The sequence below is a fragment of the Pseudophryne corroboree genome, chromosome 9 (assembly GCF_028390025.1).
Source record: "Pseudophryne corroboree isolate aPseCor3 chromosome 9, aPseCor3.hap2, whole genome shotgun sequence".
NCBI lineage: Eukaryota > Metazoa > Chordata > Amphibia > Anura > Myobatrachidae > Pseudophryne > Pseudophryne corroboree.
In genome coordinates this window covers 58,274,603-58,297,364 of record NC_086452.1, presented here as the reverse complement: position 1 = coordinate 58,297,364, position 22,762 = coordinate 58,274,603, and positions in this window count along the sequence as shown.

The window sequence follows — 22,762 nt, the reverse complement described above, 5'->3', positions numbered from 1 at the left end:
GGCTGCTCCCAACCACACTGCACAGCTGAGTGCACAGGGAACAATTCAATTCAGAGGAATGTGCATGGGGGGCACAGGCACTCTGTGGCTGGGATCATCGCTCATCTTTCCTCGCCTCCCCCCCATGATGTGCAGGAAAATTAGCAATTATTTCCTACCCTATGAAATGACAATGTGCGCAGCTGGGGATCGCAGTGATATCCGACGGCACATCGCGCTCTGAATTAAACTGTCCCCAGCTCTGTCCATTGTCTCTAATACTATGAAGTGTGCAATCTGTATATTACACCTCTGTGAAACAACCTGTAAACTCAATTTGTGTGAAATCTCATCTGTACCCAGCAGTACTTGACAGCTCCCATTTATCTCACACTCTTATTTAATACACAGCGGTGAGGCAGAACCATTCAGCCTCGGACAGCTATTCGATATGAGCCGCCAGTTCTCTAGCAGAGTCTTTACCGCTCCGCAGGCTCTGCCGTCATGGGGACATTAGTCTTGTGTGCAACGGTGGCTTTCACAGCTTGAATACCGTGATAAGCAATGGATGGGGTCTTGCGGTGTGACCCCCACCCGCACTTACAAATGCTAAGCAGTAATAGTACAGCTTCTTTAAAGTAGGGATTCAGCGTAAAGTACACACCACCTGCCAGCTGTGGTATAATCCAGTGACTCCCATCCACCATGTCAGGACACATTTGCACGTTAAAGGAGAAGTGGAGAACTAACCTTAGAAGAAGATGAATTTATGTAATGAGGAAAAGTGAACGCTATTTTTTATTAACAATTAAAATAACCAAGATTTTCTGTTTTCAAACAAATGACATTGTGTAGGTTTCAGCAATATTGCTGTTATCAATATTCTGTTCTGTCTTGTTCCTCAGCTTCGCAGTTTTGAAGTGCCCTCAACATTCCACACTGTTCCACAACATCTCTGATACTGTCTGTCCCGATCGCAGCAGCAGCTTTGTGTGTACAGACACACAGTAGGAATGCTTAAGAATTTGCATGCATATGCAGTTGCAAACAATTGCTTGCCTACAGTGGTGCTTGAAAGTTTGTGAACCCTTCAGAATTTTCTGCTGAAATGTGGCCTAAAAAAAACGACCTCAGATTTTCACACAAGTCCTAAAAGTAAATAAAGAGACCAAATCAAACAAGTGAGACAAAAATTAGACATGCTCATTTTTTATTGAGAAAAATGATCCAATATCACATACAGTATCTGTGAGTGGCAGAAGTATGTGAACCTTTGCTTTCAGTATGTGGTACAGGCTTGGACTGGCCCATAGGGGTACAGGGGAAACCACCGGTGGGCCCCACTGCCTGGGGGCCCACCCTTTCAATTATACATTATGAATATGTTACATTATACTGCACAAGTCTATGGTGTATTTTCTACATTGCATTGCTTTTATTAATCTGGTACATTATCATGCATGCACTAGCAGTAATTACTATATATATATATTATTTATCAAGGGGCCCAGACCATACACTAATGGTTAGCCAAGCCTCTAAGAATGGGCCCCTACCACTGCATTTCCCCGGTGGGCCCTTCATGCCCCAGTCCGATACTGATGTGGTATGACCCCCTTGTGCAGCAATACCTGCATGTAAACATTTCCGGTAATAGTTTATTAGTCCTGAACATTGGTTCTCAAACTCAGTCCTCAGGACCCCACACGGTTCATGTTTTCCATGTCACTCAGCAGGTGCACTGTGTATCACCAACGGTCACATTTGAAAAATCTACAGTTGACCTGCAAAATATGAACCGTGTGGGGTCCTGAGGACCGAGTTTGAGAACCTGAGGTCCTGAACATCGGCTTGGAGGAATTTTACCCCATTCCTCCGTACAAAACTGCTTCAACTCTGTTATGTTGGTGGGTTTCCTCTCATGAACTGCTAGTTTCAGGTCCTACTACAACATTTCAGTTGGATTAAGGTCAGGACTTTGACTTGGCCATTCCAAAACTTTACATTTATTCTTCTTTAACCATTCTTTGGTCAAATTACCTATATGCTTTTGGTTTTTCGTCTTGCTGCATTATACATGTTCTCTTGAGATGCAGCTCATGGACAGATGTCTGGACATTTTCCTTTAGAATATTCTGGTATAATTCAGAATTAATTTTCCGATCAACATTGGCAAGTTATCCTGGGCCAGATGCAGCAAAATAGGCCCAAAACCATGAAACCACCACTGTGTTTCAGAGATGGTATGAGGTTTTTATGCTGGAATGCAGTGTTCTCCTTTCTCCAAACAAAACGCTTCTCATTTAAACCAAAAAGTTCTATTTTGGACTCATCTGTCCACATAACATTGTTTAACCTCTTCAGCGGCATGCCCGGAAATTTTCCGGGCTTGCCAGCGATGACAGCGCTGGCAACCCCGGAAGATGTCCGGGCATACTACTGACTGATATCCCAGGGACAGCCATGCAGCGTGCACGGTGCTCGGAAATCAGTATACTCCATTATGGAGTTTAGCCTGCCCCCCGGACTCCTATTGGCCGGGGGGCGGGATTAGCGTTAAAATGCCTTATGCTGATTCCCAGGCGCCGCAAGGCGGCCGGGAATCAGCGCTGGGGCTGGTGACACATTGCTGGTGACACATCGCGGGCGATTATCAGGAGAGTAACTCGCCCTGCCCCATCAGATGCCACCCCCCCCCCCCTGCACCTTCCACCCCTCTCCCACTTTAATTTAAACCCCCCTCCCCCCAGGGTATGTTTTTAAATTAAAAACTTGCCACTGAAGGGGTTACTGTCCTTCTGGCTTGTCCAGGTGATCTTTAGCAAACTGCAGATGGGCAGCAATGTTCTTTTTGGAGAGCAGCGGCTTTATCCTTGCAATTCTGCCATGCACACCATTGTTGTTCAGTGTCCTCCTGATGGTGGAGAAAAGCCTTCAGTGGCTTAGAGGTTACCTTGGGTTCCTTTGTGACCTTGTAAACTATTAGATGCCTTGCTCTTGCCGTGATCTTTGTTGGTAGACCACTCCTGGGGAGGGTAATAATGGTCTGGAATTTCCTCCATTTGCACACAATCTGTATGACTGTTGATTGGTGGAGTCCAAACTCTTTAGAGATGATTTTGTAACCTTTTCCAGCCTGATGAGCATCAACATCTCTTCTTCTGAGGTCCTCAAAAATCTCCTTTGTCCATGGCATGATACACTTCCACAAACATTTGTTGTGAACATCAGACTTTGATAGATCCCTGTTCTTTTAAAAAGACAGGCTGTTCCCTAACACCTGATTGTCATCTTATAGATTGAAAATACCTTACTCTAATTTCACCTTCAAAATATCTGCTAAGCCTAAAGGGTCACATACTTTTGCCACTCACAAATATGCGATATTGGATAATTTTCCACAATAAAAAATGAGCACGTCTAATTTGTCTGATTTTTTTCTCTTCATCTACTTTTAGGACTTGTGTGAAAATCTGAGGTAGTTTTAGGTCAAATTTCAGCAGAAATATAGAAAATTCTAAAAGGTTTGCAAACTTTCATGCACCACTGTACGTGATCACCAGCATTGCATGCAGCACTGAATCAGATAAATATGATCTGCTTAGGGCACCTTTTAGGAAAAAGCTTGGACTTGATGGTCCATAACAGCAAAGTGTTAAATGAGACGTCTGTACACTCCAGAATATTACATGTAGCACTTAATTATGGTTACATGGAACATTGCAATAACTCAAGCACATAACCTCTTCATAACCGCAATTAAGTAAATGAACAAAGGACTCTCTATCACAGAGATGGTAAATATCATACCGCCAACTTTTACACACATGTGAGCAAGGTCTTCTGTGAAGAGACTGCTCATTTTACTTATGGGCCGATTTATCAAGCTTTCTTTTACTAAAATAATGTGAAAATGGGTGTTTTCACTCAAATGTATTGAAGTGCTTTTGGAGCAGTTTTCGTGAAAAACTGGCCCAAAAACCAGATCGCATTTCCTATACTTATAATGGGGAATGTGGTCTGGACGAATGTATTTTAATAAAAAACAAAACAAAAACACATGACCAGGGGTCACAGCACAGCAGCAGGATCCGGCGCCCGACAGTCTCCTAGAAGCAGCGGTCACCGGCTCCTGGATGGGTAAGTATAATTACCATGGGGGAAGTCTCGGTGTGGAGCAGGGGTAGGCATGATGGGGGCTACCCAGCGGTAGCAATGGATAACACCACATGCACAGCAGGACATTGGGGTATGTTGCGTGGAAAGTACCTCGATAATGCTGCAGAGTGGCATTGCATGGACAGAGCTTTCTCGCAAGCTCTGTTCCTGCATGTGATAATTGATACCTCCATGTGATGTAATCAATTATAGTGCGAGGTTGGCCGATTTTATCACCTGTCATCCGCATCCTCAGATGCGGATGGTGATAAATGAGGCCCTTAGTGTGAATGGTTAGCCTGCTCATCATACTATAACCAGAGGATAGTCTGGTATCACACATAGCGACCAGCTCTAGAGAGAAGGGGTACAGATAATCTGAAACAGTTTTACACAGGTCTTAAATGAAATTTAAAACCGTGGGGCTATTTATTAAACTTATCTCGACCGAAAATAATGCACACAGCACTTTCCACAAGAGCTATCACTGCTATTTACCAAAAAGCACAATGCAGGAGATACAGTATCAGAAATAATAATAATTTTACTTATATAGCACTTATCTCCAGCTTTACAAGCTTCAAAAACTTGCACATGTGTGACTTCCAGCGGAATGTGCAGGGCAGTGGCAGAGGGATCTGAACTAATGCCATCTGTAGATGGCGAATGTTCCTGCATTTAGAACCTCATACTAGTGTATGAGGCAGCGGGTCAGATTGGGAGTGATAGGTAAGCAAGAGTTACCTTTAAAATAAATGTCCCTGACACTCGGGCAGATTTAAAAACAAGTGATATTCTTGTTATCACTTGTTACAAATGATCAATGGTGCTCCAGCCAATCACCGTTGGAGCTGATAAACTTAAGTGATGATGACTAGATCCTTTAGTAGGATTATATAATAGATACTAATGAAGGCACCCAGGGGTTAAAGTGAGCCTTAACGGGGCGGAACTGCGTTCCGTCAGTTCCACTTGGAGACGGTACGCAGTTCCGCCTCCCCCAGCTCACCTAACCCGATGTCCCGGCGCTGCAGGGAGATGCCGGGCGGCCGCTGTTATCAGCGGCGCCCGGCTCTCCCCGTACAGCGGCATCCGCAGGCAGGAGCTCAGTACTGAGCTCCTGCCTCCGGCTTTGTCAGTACGTGCTATGGGAGAGACGTCATGACGCCTCTCCCATAGTGCCGAGGAGCGGGCGCCAAGAGAGGACTGGGGCGGGAGCGGGGCTTGGTAAGTATGGTGCCTCTCTCTCCCCCCCCCCTCCCATATGTGCACTACTAGCGGCGCTGTTATTGGGGGGTCTATACTACTGGGGGCAAACTACTGGGGGGCTATACTACAGAGGGGCCAAACTACTGGGGGGCTATACTACAGAGGGGCAAACTACTGGGGGGCTATACTACTGAGGGGCAAACTACTGGGGGCAATACTACAGAGGGGCAAACGACTGGGGGGCTATACTACAGAGGGGCAAACGACTGGGGGGCTATACTACAGAGGGGCCAAACTACTGGGGGGCTATACTACAGAGGGGCAAACTACTGGGGGGCTATACTACAGAGGGGCAAACTACTGGGGGGCTATACTACAGAGGGGCCAAACTACTGGGGGGCTATACTACAGAGGGGCAAACTACTGGGGGGCTATACTACAGAGGGGCAAACTACTGGGGGGCTATACTACAGAGGGGCAAACTACTGGGGGGCTATACTACAGAGGGGAAAACTACTGGGGGGCTATACTACAGAGGGGCCAAACTACTGGGGGGCTATACTACAGAGGGGCAAACTACTGGGGGGCTATACTACAGAGGGGCCAAACTACTGGGGGGCTATACTACAGAGGGTCAAACTACTGGGGGGCTATACTACTGAGGGGCAAACTACTGGGGGCTATACTACAGAGGGGCAAACGACTGGGGGGCTATACTACAGAGGGGCAAATGACTGGGGGGCTATACTACAGAGGGGCCAAACTACTGGGGGGCTATACTACAGAGGGGCAAACTACTGGGGGGCTATACTACAGAGGGGCAAACTACTGGGGGCTATACTACAGAGGGGCCAAACTACTGGGGGGCTATACTACAGAGGGGCAAACTACTGGGGGGCTATACTACAGAGGGGCAAACTACTGGGGGGCTATACTACAGAGGGGCAAACTACTGGGGGGCTATACTACAGAGGCAAACTACTGGGGGGGCTATACTACAGAGGGGCCAAACTACTGGGGGGCTATACTACAGAGGGGCAAACTACTGGGGGGCTATACTACAGAGGGGCAAACTACTGGGGGGCTATACTACAGAGGGGCAAACTACTGGGGGGCTATACTACAGAGGCAAACTACTGGGGGGGCTATACTACAGAGGGGAAAACTACTGGGGGGCTATACTACAGAGGGGCAAACTACTGGGCGGCTATACTACAGAGGGGCAAACTACTGGGGGGCTATACTACAGAGGCAAACTACTGGGGGGCTATACTACAGAGGGGCAAACTACTGGGGGGCTATACTACAGAGGGGCAAACTACTGGGGGGCTATACTACAGAGGGGCAAACTACTTGGGGGCTATACTACAGAGGGGCAAACTACTGGGGGGCTATACTACAGAGGGGAAAACTACTGGGGGCTATACTACAGAGGGGCAAACTACTGGGGAGCTATACTACAGAGGGGCAAATGACTGGGGGGCTATACTACAGAGGCAAACTACTGGGGGCTTTACTACTGGGGCAAACTACAGAGGGGCAAACTACTGGGGGGCTTTAATACTGGGGACAAACTACAAAGGGGCAAACTACTGGGGGGCTTTACTACTGGGGGCATTACTTCAAGGGGGCAAACTACAGGGGGGGCTGGGGCAAACTACTGGGGGCATTACTAACGGGGCTAAACTACATGGGGCAAAACTACTGGGGCCATTACCACTGGGAGGCTAAACTAAAGGGGGGGGGGGGAGTAAATTACTGGGGTCCTAACTGCAGGGGCATTACCAGTGGGGGCATGACTACTGGGGCTAAACTACAGGGGGCTAAATGACTGGGGGCATTACTACAGGCAACATTACTACTGGGGGCAATACTACACAGGGGCATTACCATTAAGGGCATTACTGATGGGGTGCACTGCTAATGAGGGCATTGTAAAGGGGACACTTCATAAGGGGCACCACTCCTGGGGACATAAGGGGCACTACTATTGCGGGTATTGCATAAGGGGCACTACTACTGTGGGCATAGTATAAGGGGCACTACTACTGTGGGCATAGTATAAGGGGTGCTACTGCTGTGGGCATTACTGTATGGGCCGACAAAGAAGCTGAGCTCCTGGTCAGCCCTCCGTCGCTCCGCCCCTACCATCGCCGCCGCACTGGGAGCCCTGGTTCCAGACTCCCAGCTGCAGCGGATCTGGGACCAGGCTGGCTTTATAATCCCTGCCGCCACATCGTGCTCCTGTGACTGCGGCGCTACTAGTTCAAATCTGTCGCTGATTGGCTGCCGGTCCGCAGCAGTTTTGAAATATTAGCACCGTGGTCACAGGAGCTCGATGCAGCGGCAGGGATAATAAAGCCAGCCTGGTTCCCGATCCACTGCAGCCGCCCTCAGCCTCCTCTGCCGCCCTGCCCTCGGACCTCTGCATGCCCACAGCCTCCTCCTCCGCACTATCTCCGAGGCCCACAGCCTTCTCCACTCCACGCCTACCACAGCCTACTCATCCACAGCACCGCAGACCACCGCCGCTGCTAAACAGGTAATCTTACCCTGCTGCCTTTCTCTCTCTCTAGTGCCTACTGTATGCCCCTGCTATCACTCTCCATGTCCCTGCTGTCACTTTGCATGTCCCTGCTGTCATTTTCCATGTCCCTGCTGTCACTCTCCCTGTCACTCTGTCACTCTATAACAGGGGTGGGGAACCTCCGGCCCGCGGGCCGTATAAGGCCCGCGAAGCCGTTTGCTCCGGCCCACCCGCTTCTCCCAGTGAGACACGCCGCCGCTCAGTCCGGCGGCAGCGTGTCTCAGCTGTCAGTGTCAGGACAGGGAGGAGAGCGCGGCGGCGGCGTGCAGAACTTGAAACCAGCCGCCGGTTCGTGAGCCAATCAGAGCTCGCGGACCGGCAGTTAATCAGGAGCCGCGGCTGCCGGTCCGCGAGCTCTGATTGGCTCTTGAACCGGCGGCTGGTTTCCAGTTCTACACGCCGCCGCCCAACATAGCCGCGCTCTCCTCCATGTCCCGCCGAAAGGAGCGGTAAGCAGCACGGAAGGGGGGGGGGGGGGGCACTGTGGGGGCATCTGTATACCTGGCACTGTGAGGGGCATCTGTATACCTGGCACTGTGGGGGCATCTGTATACCTGGCACTGTGGGGACATCTGTATACATGGCACTTTGAGGGGCATTTGTATACCTGGCACTGTGAGGGGCATCTGTATACCTGGCACTGTGGGGGCATCTGTATACCTGGCACTGTGGGGGGGCATTTGTATACCTGGCACTGTAGGGGCATCTGTATACCTGGCACTGTGGGGGCATCTGTATACCTGGCACTGTGAGGGGCATTTGTACACCTGGCACTGTGAGGGGCATTTGTATACTTGGCACTGTAGGGGCATTTGTATACCTGGCACTGTGAGGGGCATCTGTATACCTGGCACTGTGAGGTGCATCTGTATACCTGGCACTGTGAGGGGCATCTGTATACCTGGCACTGTGGGGGCATCTGTATACCTGGCACTGTGGGGGCATCTGTATACCTGGCACTGTGGGGACATCTGTATACCTGGCACTGTGAGGGGCATTTGTACACCAGGCACTGTGAGGGGCATTTGTATACTTGGCACTGTGGGGGCATTTGTATACCTGGCACTGTGAGGGGCATTTGTATACCTGGCACTGTGGGGGCAATTGTGGATCTGGCACTGCACTATTGGGGGCATATGTGTATCACGTCCCATTTTAACTGGCCACACCCATTTTTTTGGCACGCGCGCCTCCGGCGCGCACACACAGTACCTCTATGGGGCAGACCTGCTGGGGGGCAGGGTAATTTTTTAAGTTGAGAATTTTTGTATGGCCCCCGAAGGATTTTATAAATATCCAAATGGCCCTCGGTAGAAAAAAGGTTCCCCACCCCTGCTCTATAATGTGAATTTCGACTCATTCTGTATGCTGTAATGTGAATGGCAGCTCATACCGTGTGCTATAATGTGAATTTCGGCGCATACCGTGTGCTATAATGTGAATTTCGGCTCATACTGTGTGCTATAATGTGAATTTCGGCTCATACCGTATGCTGTAATGTGAATTTCGGCTCATACCGTGTGCTATAATGTGAATTTCGGCTTATACTGTGTGGTGTAATGTGAATTTGGCTCATACTGTGTGGTGTAATGTGAATCTCGGCTCATACTGTGTGGTGTAATGTGAATTTCGGCTCATACTGTGTGCTATAATGTGAAAGGGGTCCTGTTATTGTGGTGTATAAGGGGTATATGGTGTGGTAAACTACACTGAAGGGCACACACCCTTTTGCGTGGCCATGCCCCCTTTTCAGGAGCGCGCACGCCATCGGCGCGCACATAATTACAACCTTCACTTTTCCATACCCTCACTTCAAAATTTACACTTGGGTGCTACTACTGTGGGCATTATTACTATTGTGTGACCACGCCCCTTTCTTTTTGAGACCACACTCCCTTTTTGCCGCGCGCGCGCGCCTACGGCGCGCGCAATACCTTTATTACATGGGCGCCGTGGGGAGGAGGGTGAGTTCCACCACCTCTCTAGGACCACTTTAAGCACTGAAGGCACCACATATGAGACATTAATGCTAACCCTATAATGGATAGAAAAATAAATAAAAGAATGAATAAGGCAACTCAGCTGTGTATTTAAATCTTCAGTAAACATTGTACCTAATATTAAACCGTGTGCAGCTTTAAAATGAAAACGGAATATACCGTATTTATCAGTGTAGCATAAATCCCACTCTTACAATCACACAATGACGTGCTGTACCTGTAAATTACCATATAGCAACCACAGCATTTATTAACTAAATATTACTTACATAAAAATGGAGAACATCATTGTGTCGTCATCACAACTTTGTTCCTCCCTTATAAATCTCTCTCTTTCCGCTCTCTCCCTCTCTCTGCTCTCTCTTTCCCCTGCTCTCTCTCACCCCACATCAAGCTATTACAAATGGAAGGGAGGGGGTATGTGCCTGAACACTGTTAAGTTAAACTGGGTACATAATGTGCGTACCCTACAACATCGCTGGCGACGGGACCTGGCAGGTGGGGGCCAGCATCGGCAAGTGTATACACATTCATACACAACTGTATACATCGGCAAGTGTATACACATTCAGCAGCATGCCCTTCGCTAGTGATGTCTTCTGTCAGGGCCGACGGAGGATGTCGATGGTGACGCGCGGGAGAGCGTATCGTCAGCGACATAGCGAGTACACACTGGACGATGTACCTGATATGTTGGTCCGATCCACCGGATCGGATGACATATCTTCTAGTGTGTACCCAGCTTTACTCTCTATGAAGACTCCTGCTAATGCCCTTTATATGCCATCATGACCATACGGCCAAACAGTCACCTCTGTCCGATTCTCACTTGTTTCCCAACATTCGCATTTTGTATCTACTTAACCCTTCTTATTCCTGGCACACACAAATCTATTCTTTTGTTATTGCCAATCCCCAAATCGAAGCGAATATAATGTGTAATCAGGACCCATTCTGACATATATATGGGATAAGATGATTTATTCCAATTTCTTTATTTGAATTTTGCAGCAATTCCTTATTCTATACAGAATTACAGATACCGATCACCGGCTATTCATTATATAACTCAATCCACAGCCGCAATCTACACATAAATCACAGCATTGCCCTATGTATATTACAAAGGCATATCTAGAAAGAGAAACAATTTACATCAAACTGACAATCTAATCCTGTAGGCTACATTGTACCTAATTTATAAATCCATTTGCTGGGCATGATTTGTATTCTACCCCTCTGTCTGCTATTTGCATTTCCTCCATCATTTGCTAATGCAATTGTATGTTTACAATGAAACTAACGTTTTGCCAAAACAGATCAGATTAATAATTAAAACATAACAAACGAGCCTTTTTCCTATATTCTTAGCTATTTTATTTGATAAATTACCGTTTTTTAAAAAGCTCCAATTTTTATAAATATTACATTTTACAATTATAGTTACCTTTTACATGATTTTTGATTATCAACTATCTCTATTCTCATTATAGATGCAAAAGCTCTAATAAGAGCAGATTAATTACGGGCTCATTTATCAATGAGTGATAAATTTCACTGTGAGTGATAAATTGCACCAGCCAATAAGCTCCTAACTGCCATGTTACAGACTGTTGCCCTTATTTATCATTGAGTGATACATTTCACTGTGAGTGATAAATTGCACCATCCAATCCGCTCCTAACTGTCATTTTTCAAACCCAGCATGTGACATGGAAGTTAGGACCTGATTGGCTGGTGCAATTTATCACTCACAGTGAAATGTATCACTCATTGATAATTGAGTCCATAAGCCATATTACATCCTCCCTCGACAAATCTCTGTATTACACCATTGGATTGGTCATCAAGGCCCTGATTTATCAAGCCTTGGAGAGTGATAAATAGCACGGTGATAAAGTACCAACCAATCAGCTCCTGTCATTTTTCAAACACAGCCTGTAACATGTCAGTTAGGAGCTGATTGGCTGGTACTTTATCACCGCGCTATTGTATTTATCACTCCACAAGGCTTGATAAATGGGGGCCTATATATGGGTTCACTATATTATGATGGCAATGATCATGTGATAATGCTGACAGACGTTTATGTCTCATCTCTGGGAGAAGCCTGGAGAGGAAACAGTAATGGAAACTACAGGGGGCGGAGATAAAGTACCAGCCAATCAGCTCCTAACTGCCATGTGACAATGTTAAACATCGACAAAGAGACTGTTAGGCAAGTTTTGCATCAAGATCTTAATATGACAAAAGTGTGTGCTAAGATGGCTCCAAGGCTTCTCACTGCTGAGCAGAAAGAAATCTAAAAACAATTTGTACAGAGATTAAGGGGGACATTTACTAAGCGGTGATAAGAGTGGAGAAGTAAAGGCCAGTACTCACTGGCCGATGGCAGAGAGATGTGTTCTGAGCGAACCGCTCAGCACACATCTCTCCCGGCGCTCAGCACAGCGCGATCTGTGCTGAGCGTGCGGGGGGAGACGGGGGGGCCGCTCACTTCACCCAGCGGGTGAAGTGAGCGACCCGCTAGATTGGCCTGCATGCAGGCCAATCTAGCAGCAGCGATAGCGATGCGCGGGGCTGCGCATCGCTATCGCTGAGGGGGCTACACACGGAGCGATCGTGCTTAAAATCTAAGCAATCTAGTCAGATTGCTTAGATTTTAAGCAGCGATCGCTCCGTGAGTACCCCCCTTAAGCCAGCTGAGAAGTTGCCACATCAACCAATCAGCAGCTCTGTATAATTTTATAGTATGCAAATTATAGATGTTACTTCAGTGCTGATTGGTTGCCGGTATCCAGACTCCAGGTCGACAACAAAAAGGTCGACACACCTTAGGTCGACGTCAATTGGTCAACACACCTTAGGTCGACATGGACACAATGTCGACATGAACAAGGTCGACATGGAAAAAGGTCGACATGAGTTTTTCACAGTTTTTTTCTTTTTTGGAACCTTTTCATACTTAACGATCCACGTGGACTACGATTGGAACGGTAATCTGTGCCGAGCGAAGCGGAGGCACCATGCCCGAAGCATGGCGAGCGAAGCGAGCCATGCGAGGGGACGTGGTGCAGTAATTGGGGTTCCCGGTCACTCTACGAAAAAAACGACACCAAAAAAACATAAAAAACTCATGTCGACCTTTTTCCATGTCGACCTTGTTCCTGTCGACCTTTTGTCCAGGTTGACCTTTTTCCATGTCGACCAATTGGTGTCGACCTAAGGTGTGTCGACCTTTTTGTTGTCGACCTGGAGTCCCAGACCCTGGTTGCCATGGGCACTTCTCCACTGGCTCACTTCTCCGCTCTTATCACTGCTTAGTATATGTCCCCCTTAGGAACAACTTCAAGCGGATTCACATTTTTTAGATAAAGTTATTACCTGTGATGAAACCTGGACCTTCCAGTACAATCCTGAGACAGAATGCCAGTTACACTGGAAAACACCAACATCACCAAGAATGAAGAAAGCTTGTCAAAGCAAATCCAAATTCATAGCCATGTTAATTATTTTCTTTGAGATCAAGGGTGTTATTTTGGAAGACCGTGTACCAGAAGGCGCAACAGTGAATCAACATCACTACAAACATGTTCTAGTAACTTTACAGGAAAGAATCAGAAGAAAGAGGCCAGTGTTGTTGTCATCCTCTGCCAGGCCACGCAGCTCTCTCTCTCTCTGTGATGCAGTTTTTGGCCAATAAACAGATTGCAGTGCTAGAACACTCTCCATACTCGTCAAACCAGGCACCCAGGGCCGGCAACAGAAATCTTGGGGCCCCGTACAGTGATATCTCTGGGGGGCCCTCAGATTTTTATATATATATATATATATATATATATATACTGACCAGTCAGGTGGCACTCCATAAATCTTTAAAATATTTCAAGTGAACTGCCTGGTGCCTTCCCAATGGGAGAGGAATCTACCTCCCTCAGATATATCACGTCTGTGCGGGCGGCACTCACGGCGAATAAATCAAAACACAAACTCCAGGAATACTGTCAACGTTTCAATGTAAGTGATTACATTTTCATCAGGACAAATAAGACATACAAACATACATACCTATATAGCCTCCTCTGATTGTACATGAGGGGTCTCTTATTGCTTAAAAGGGAAGCTAAATGGATTCACCTGCTTGACACAATGTCCCCTAGAGGACTGAATGAACATCAGGGCCTCAATTGTTTTATCTAGAGGGCTCCAGTTCCAATATAACATGCTTTTGAAATCTGTTGATAATTTGCATATTGGTGTGGAGTCTAGATGTTCCCCACACCTTGCTTCTTATATTGCATTACCTGTATCTATAGGCAGAATGAGATGCACTTATCTAGTTTGAATTTATTGATCAAAATTACATGTCATGGTGTGGAGTTTATATAGTCTCTACAAACTTTTTAACAATATTCATCGCCGAGCTGCGGTGTCTATCTTAATTTTTGTAATACAGTTGAGCCATTTGTTTATGCAAGCCATTACTCACGGGATACTGTCCTTTAGAGCTGTTATATTTATGCATTTAGTTACTTTGATATAATCTGATTATTCTCTTTTTCTATAAGACTATTTAAAATATCATGCATCATAAAAACATAAGTTTTATAGTATTCAGTTATGCATAACGGCTTCTACTCTCTTCACAGGATTGTAATGTTTATTCTTTTGCACTTTAGATGTGTTAGCACTTGTTTTTAAAAAAATATTTTTTGTCATTTATGGTGTGCTTCGTTCAGGTTGTCATGACGCCGGACGCCAGCGCCTGCGGATGACGTCACTGAACCTGGCGGGAGATGACGGGCGGACGCGGCTGGCGGACGGCCTCATGTACAATCAGAGGAGGCTATATAGGTATGTATGTTTGTATGTCTTATTTGTCCTGATGAAAATGTAATCACTTACATTGAAACGTTGACAGTATTCCTGGAGTTTGTGTTTTGATTTATTCGCCGTGAGTGCCGCCCGCACAGACGTGATATATATATATATATATATATATATATACTGTATGTATGTATATATATTTATTTAGCAACAGAATTTGCTGTGCTATATAAGAAACTGTCTATATATATATATATATATATATATACAGTATATATATATATTTATACAAAAATATAAATATGTTTATCTCTCCTTCCTCCCCCACACACACCATAGTATGTCTCTCCCCAATAACTCCATGCTGCATTCCCAGCAACCCCAACCTATCCCAAAGCCCCATATCCCCTCACCAATCCAGGTTTAATCCAGGGAAAGACTCACCTGCGCTGCACTTCCCAGTATCCAGACCCAAACACCGCACAGCAGGTACCATGCGGCCCTCAAACCCACCAGAAAAGGCCGGCGCACAGCACAGGAATCCTGGCCAGCCGAGCTGTGGCCATGTCCCATAACTGGCTACAACAAAGCTGCGCTGCACAGTCACTGTCTGCGAGAGGCTCCTGTCACTCTGCCACAGCTCGCTGCCCTTTTTGGACAAGACGGCTCGTATCCCTGCTGGGCACCAAGCGGCATATACTTGGGGCTCCTCTGATCCTTGAGGCCCAGTACAGTGTCCCCTTTGTCAGTGCAGGTGTCCCCCTGTCGCTGACCCTGCTAGCACTGTGTCACTTCTTTCTTTTCCCCAAAGTCAAATCTTTACTCAGGGGAACCCTTTTTGCATCAGTTATTAAGGTATAGAAGAAAACGACAGAGCTTATCAGCTGACAGATAATGAGCTACGGCACGGTTCTGACCAATGGAAAATTAGAATGCAGCGGTGTGTGGATGCAAAAGAGAGTGCATAGACGGGGAAAGGCATTAAAATGTACTTAGTATAACTAAAAGTAAATTATAGCCTCAGTCTCGTTATTTAATAGTCACATCTCACACAGCAATATTTTATTTATTTTAGATTGCGTTGCATCAAGTTTAGCATTAAGATCTTAACTCTTCCAGTGAACCCAGGGGCCCCTCACTTGACATATTGAGGCATTGTACGCATTAGCAGCTGGTTCAGTGCGGCTCCTTGGTGTCATCACTCTGAGGAGAGACGCCACCCGGATTAGTTACAGCAAATCTGCATACAACTATCACTGCAATCAGCAGAGACGAGGGAAGGCTGTTAATGCGAGACGTGCATGCAGGATGGGAGACGTCTCAGGCATGTGATTAGGATAATTGCATGAAGATGGTAAACTGAATACAGAAGTGATCGATGGTGCTTTGCCTTCTTCCTCGTGGAAAGTGGACATGAAGCTACAATACAGAGAGAACGATGTGATGCAGATCTGTCTGATGACTCTATGGAAAATGTCAGAACACAAGGAAGACCAGTGATATCATTAATACTGTCCTTATGTGAAATAGCAATAAGCATACTCTGTAGTGCTGCACAATTACAGGTTGAGTATCCCATATCCAAATATTCCGAAATACGGACTTTTTTGAGTGAGAGTGAGATAGTGAAACCTTTGTTTTTTGATGGCTCAATGTACACAAACTTTGTTTAATACACAAAATTATTAAAAATATTGTATTAAATGACCTTCAGGCTGTGTGTATAAGGTGTATATGAAACATAAATGAATTGTGTGAATGTAGACACACTTTGTTTAATGCACAAAGTTATAAAAAATATTGGCTAAAATTACCTTCCGGCTATGTGTACAGGGTGTATATGTAACATAAATGTATTCTGTGCTTAGACTTAGGTCCCATCACCATGATATATCATTATGGGATGCAAATATTCCAAAATACGGAAAAATCCCATATCCAAAATACCTCTGGTCCCAAGCATTTTGGATAAGGGATACTCAACCTGTATAGGGAAGATTGCACTCACATTATCCATCATTTATGAATCCGCCGTATGTTGGGAGAGCAACACTTTAACCTGTCTCCTATGCTGCATACATTATGGGCACTATGACCCAGAGTCTGCAGGGAGGTGCGACCTCCAACTTGATGTGCTACTGTACATGCGCAGAACTCGGAGGCGCACTTTTTTCTGGTGATTTCTGTCTGCAGCTCCATCCAACACTGTACTCTGGAAAGGTAACTATAATTATATGAGTGCAGGGTGTGGACCACAGGGGCCCCTGTGCTCCACGCACCCTGTACCCACTATATATACGCCTGCGAGCCCGTTTGTTGGAAAATTTCTTTTGAAGGGGTTTGTTGGAGGAACCTATGGGCTTAATTAGATTTCTATATAAACCCGATGGTTTACGTACAAATCCGATGGTGTGGGTTCTACACAGGCGCAAGGCCTATTGTGCGCATGTGCACGACGAGTCTTGCAATATCGCTCGCAGCCCCGTCATCCATAGCATGATTGACATGCTGCAGCATTTTAGGGGTGGCACCCAACACTGTTCTTCCAAACGGGGGCATGTCGCCCCCGTTTTGAAGGGGTGACGGATCGAGGGTCTGCCTTGTCGGACGCAGACTTGCTGGACCCATGTATCTGGATCCAACGGTCAGCCTGAGCAAGCTTCAGCGTTGGTGACCTGAGGCCTCGCAAACGCACGCAGGAGGCGTCCATCTCCTACAGATGCCTCCTGCTACATTTGAATTGTAATTAGACGGAATTGCGCAGCGCTTCCCTCAGCTTCCTTGCGGCTGTGCAATACCTACCAATCATGACTTAAACCCTGGATCCAATATCTTGCCCAAGATCCCTGGAGGACTTCATCTGTCTCTGTGCTGATGTAACAGTACAGTATGTTATCTTTTCCTTCAGATGAAGACTGCTCCTCAGTACAGGTTCCTTTCATCGGGTCTCTAGATGATGTACCCCCTGGCTGCACCTGAGGTCTCCCTCCATAGCTATGTGCTATAAGCAGATGGTGTTTCTATTCATAGGCGCTTCTCATTACAAACACAGATGGATTTGGACAACCCAGATTGTCACCATAGCAAAGCATTTCTAATCTACATGCCGCGCTGGCTTTACAGATGCTTTCTCTGATTAATATGTAGGAAGGTTTCTGCCAGGCATTGCAAGAGTTTGTTATTGTCAGTATAACATAGCGGCATAGAATTTGATGGCGGTTTAGAACCTCTTGGCCCATCTAGTCTGCCCTTTACAATGTGTTAGTTCCTGGCACAGGAACAGACTGATGTAGATTGAGGGCCTGAAAGCAATGCTGATATTGGTGCAGTCCAGCAATTGCTTACTACTGCGCAAATCTTTCTGGCATTACCCCAGGGGAATTGGGCGTTTCTGAGTGATGACAGGAAGGTGGTCCGAAGTGAACTAAAAAAAATATCCGTCATGGGAGTGTCACCGGCGTGTCTGTGAAAGCGAACTGAGTTCTCAAACGCATAGCCACTTCCCCAGAGGCCATGTGCTGACCAAGTGTCTGAACCTCCCATAGAGTGCTGCAGGTCAGAGGCGTATCTACCTATTGGCCAGGATGGCACTCGCCAGGGGGCCAGCCGAGGAGGGGCGCCACCCAACGGTGCCACCCGCGGCCAGGAGGTAGATACACTTCGCACCTTTGTTCCCCCTTCCCATGGCAGTTCCTCACCCGGCCCGGCATCAACCACGGCAGGCAGCAGCTGGAGCCACTGTAAGGCGCCAGGGTCTGGCACCACGCCGCATTTCAATAAAGAAAATGCTGCATAAACTACCGCTCCCAGCAGCCCTTGATACCGGAGCTCACAGAAGCAATGGCTGCTGGGAGCTGTAGTTTATGCAGCGTTTTCTTTATTGTAATGCGGCGTGGTGCCAGACCCTGGTGCCTTACAGTGGCTCCAGCTGCTGCCTGCCGTGGTTGATGCCGGGGCGGGTGAGGAACTGCCACGGGAAGGGGGAACAAAGATGCTGTCTCTCTCTCTCTCTCTCTCTCTATATATATATATATATATATAATAAATAGAGTTGAAACAGGTGCCTCATAGTGTAATATTTCCCATTCAATTAAAGCCACAGACAACACTCAAATAGGTATTCTTTGTACCGGATTATCAGATAAATTCAAGCATATCACAGTTGTCTGTCTTGTACTTCTCTTGTGGTGATGTGTGTCCAGAATGACCAGGCATGCATTAGAGAAATACAGTCAGTCCACAGCCAAAGTGTCAGCAGAAAAGGTCCAAATCCTGGGATGGCCAGGGAAGGGTGCAAGCCAGGATCAGGGTGTCCTGAGAAGAAAGAAGAGGTGTCCTCCACCTGGGGATACAGGGTTAGCCTCCCTGGACAGGTGGAAGTAACACAGGGGGTGCTCTGTGAGGGGTCCTCACTTGGGGTCTCCTGATTATAAGAAGTTGGATGTCATCCCTGGATATGATCTTCGCAGCTGATTGCTCAAAGTGAAACAGTCCAAGCAGGTGGAAGTAACACAGGGGGTGCTCTCTGCACATGTTATATCTGCCCCCCCCCCCCCCCCCCTGCAGTGCACATGGTTTTGCTCAACTGCTAACAAATTTGCTGCTACGATCAGGTCTGAATTACCCCCCAAGTCTTTTGACTCTCCACAATTCTTCTTGCCCCTTTGGTTTTGACCCCCCTGCGGGTGGGAGGATGGCTTGAGGATCTTTGCCGCCCTTTATCCTCTGCCTATAGGGACGCTACTAGGACAGGAATTATCATCAGATTCTGAAATGTTAAAGTTACTATCACTATTAGATGTTTGAATTTCTTTCCCGGCTGTAGGATTCCTTTTCTGCCAGGTACGTCGTTTATAAGTATTTTTTCGAATCTGGTTACCACTATTCCCGCAAGATAACAATCTGTAAACATGATTCTACTCGTAATCATTACCAACGGTACGTATTTTATTCTTTTTAAACTTAATTACATTTTTTCTTATAATCATTGTGTTGGCTGTCAAGCTAACTGTGCCAGTCCTGGCTGGATTCAGCTTCCAAAGTTTGCAAATGTTCCTTTTCAAATGAATCTGATATGATTTTCTGTTTAGTAATCTGTAGTTCCCTATTGGACTCCTCAATAACGGCAAGCATCAGATCAAATGAACACTTGTTTAAAATTGCAATCCATTTAGTGGCAAATTCTGGATTATAACCACCAATTGTTGGTACGTTATGTACCGTAAAACCTCTGGGGACTTTGTGCTCCCGGTAATATTGGGACAAAGATATTCCATGTAATAAATAGTCAGTCTCACGCCACTTCAATTTAAGCAGTTGACTGCTGTTCTGGTCTCCAGCGGTGGTGTGTTTGGATGTCGCAAACTTATATTGGTATTGTTATCTATGATCTTGGACACCAGAGCAGCTGTTTATTAGTGATGTGCACCGGAAATTTTTCGGGTTTTGCGTTTTGGTTTTGGGTTCGGTTCCGCTGCCGTGTTTTGGGTTCGAACGTGTTTTGGCAAAACCTCACCGAATTTGTTTTGTCAGATTCGGTTGTGTTTTGGATTCGGGTGTTTTTTTCAAAAAACCCTAAAAAACAGCTAAAATCATAGAATTTGGGGGTCATTTTGATACCATAGTATTATTAACCACAATAACCATAATTTACACTCATTTCCAGTCTATTCTGAACACCTCACAATATTATTTTTAGTCCTAAAATATGCACCGAGGTCGCTGGATGGCTAAGCTAAGCGACCCTAGTGGCCGACACAAACACCTGGCCCATCTAGGAGTGGCACTGCAGTGTCACGCAGGATGGCCCTTCAAAAAAATACTCCCCAAACAGCACATGACGCAAAGAAAAAAAGAGGCGCAATGAGGTAGCTGTGTGACTAAGCTAAGCGACCCTAGTGGCCGACACAAACACCTGGCCCATCTAGGAGTGGCACTGCAGTGTCAGTCAGGATGGCCCTTCAAAAAAACCCTCCCCAAACAGCACATGACGCAAAGAAAAAAAGAGGCGCAATGAGGTAGCTGTGTGACTAAGCTAAGCGACCCTAGTGGCCGACACAAACACCTGGCCCATCTAGGAGTGGCACTGCAGTGTCAGGCAGGATGGTCCTTCAAAAAAATACTCCCCAAACAGCACATGACGCAAAGAAAAAAAGAGGCGCAATGAGGTAGCTGTGTGACTAAGCTAAGCGACACAAGTGGCCGACACAAACACCTGGCCCATCTAGGAGTGGCACTGCAGTGTCACGCAAAATGGCCCTTCAAAAAAATACTCCCCCAAACCGCACATGACGCAAAGAAAAAAAGAGGCGCAATGAGGTAGCTGTGTGACTAAGCTCAGCGACCCTAGTGGCCGACACAAACACCTGGCCCATCTAGGAGTGGCACTGCAGTGTCACGCAGGATGGCCCTTCAAAAAAATACTCCCCAAACAGCACATGACGCAAAGAAAAATGAAAGAAAAAAGAGGTGCAAGATGGAATTGTCCTTGGGCCCTCCCACCCACCCTAATGTTGTAAAAACAGGACATGCACACTTTAACGAACCCATCATTTCAGCGACAGGGTCTGCCACACGACTGTGACTGAAATGACTGGTTGGTTTGGGCCCCCACCAAAAAAGAAGCAATCAATCTCTCCTTGCACAAACTGGCTCTACGGAGGCAAGATGTCCACCTCATCATCATCGTCCGATTCATCACCCCTTTCACTGTGTACATCCCCCTCCTCACAGATTATTAATTCGTCCCCACTGGAATCCACCATCTCAGGTCCCCGTGTACTTTCTGGAGGCAATTGCTGCTGGTGAATGTCTCCATGGAGGAATTGATTATAATTCATTTTAATGAACATCATCTTCTCCACATTTTCTGGAAGTAACCTCGTACGCCGATTGCTGACAAGGTGAGCGGCGGCACTAAACACTCTTTCGGAGTACACACTGGAGGGAGGGCAACTTAGGTAGAATAAAGCCAGTTTGTGCAAGGGCCTCCAAATTGCCTCTTTTTCCTGCCAGTATACGTACGGACTGTCTGACGTGCCTACTTGGATGCGGTCACTCATATAATCCTCCACCATTCTTTCAATGGTGAGAGAATCATATGCAGAGACAGTAGACGACATGTCAGTAATCGTTGGCAGGTCATTCAGTCCGGACCAGATGTCAGCATCAGCAGTCGCTCCAGACTGCCCTGCATCACAGCCAGCGGGTGGGCTCGGAATTCGTAGCCTTTTCCTCGCACCCCCAGTTGCGGGAGAATGTGAAGGAGGAGATGTTGATGGGTCGCGTTCCGCTTGACTTGACAATTTTCTCACCAGCAGGTCTTTGAACCTCTGCAGACTTGTGTATGCCGGAAAGAGAGATCCAACGTAGGTTTTAAATCTAGGATCGAGCACGGTGGCCAAAATGTAGTGCTCTGATTTCAACAGATTGACCACACGTGAATCCTGGTTAAGCGAATGAAGGGCTCCATCCACAAGTCCCACATGCCTAGCGGAATCGCTCTGTTTTAGCTCCTCCTTCAATGTCTCTAGCTTCTTCTGCAAAAGCCTGATGAGGGGAATGACCTGACTCAGGCTGGCAGTGTCTGAACTGACTTCACGTATGGCAAGTTCAAAAGGTTGCAGAACCTTGCACAACGTTGAAATCATTCTCCACTGCGCTTGAGACAGGTGCATTCCACCTACTTTGCCTATATCGTGGTCAGATGTATAGGCTTGAATGGCCTTTTGCTGCTCCTCCATCCTCTGAAGCATATAGAGGGTTGAATTCCACCTCGTTACCACCTCTTGCTTCAGATGATGGCAGGGCAGGTTCAGGCGTTTTTGGTGGTGCTCCAGTCTTCTGTACGCGGTGCCTGTACGCCGAAAGTGGCCCGCAATTCTTCTGGCCGCCGACAGCATCTCTTGCACGCCCCTGTCGTTTTTTAAATAATTCTGCACCACCAAATTCAAGGTATGTGCAAAACATGGGACGTGCTGGAATTTGCCCAGATGTAATGCAC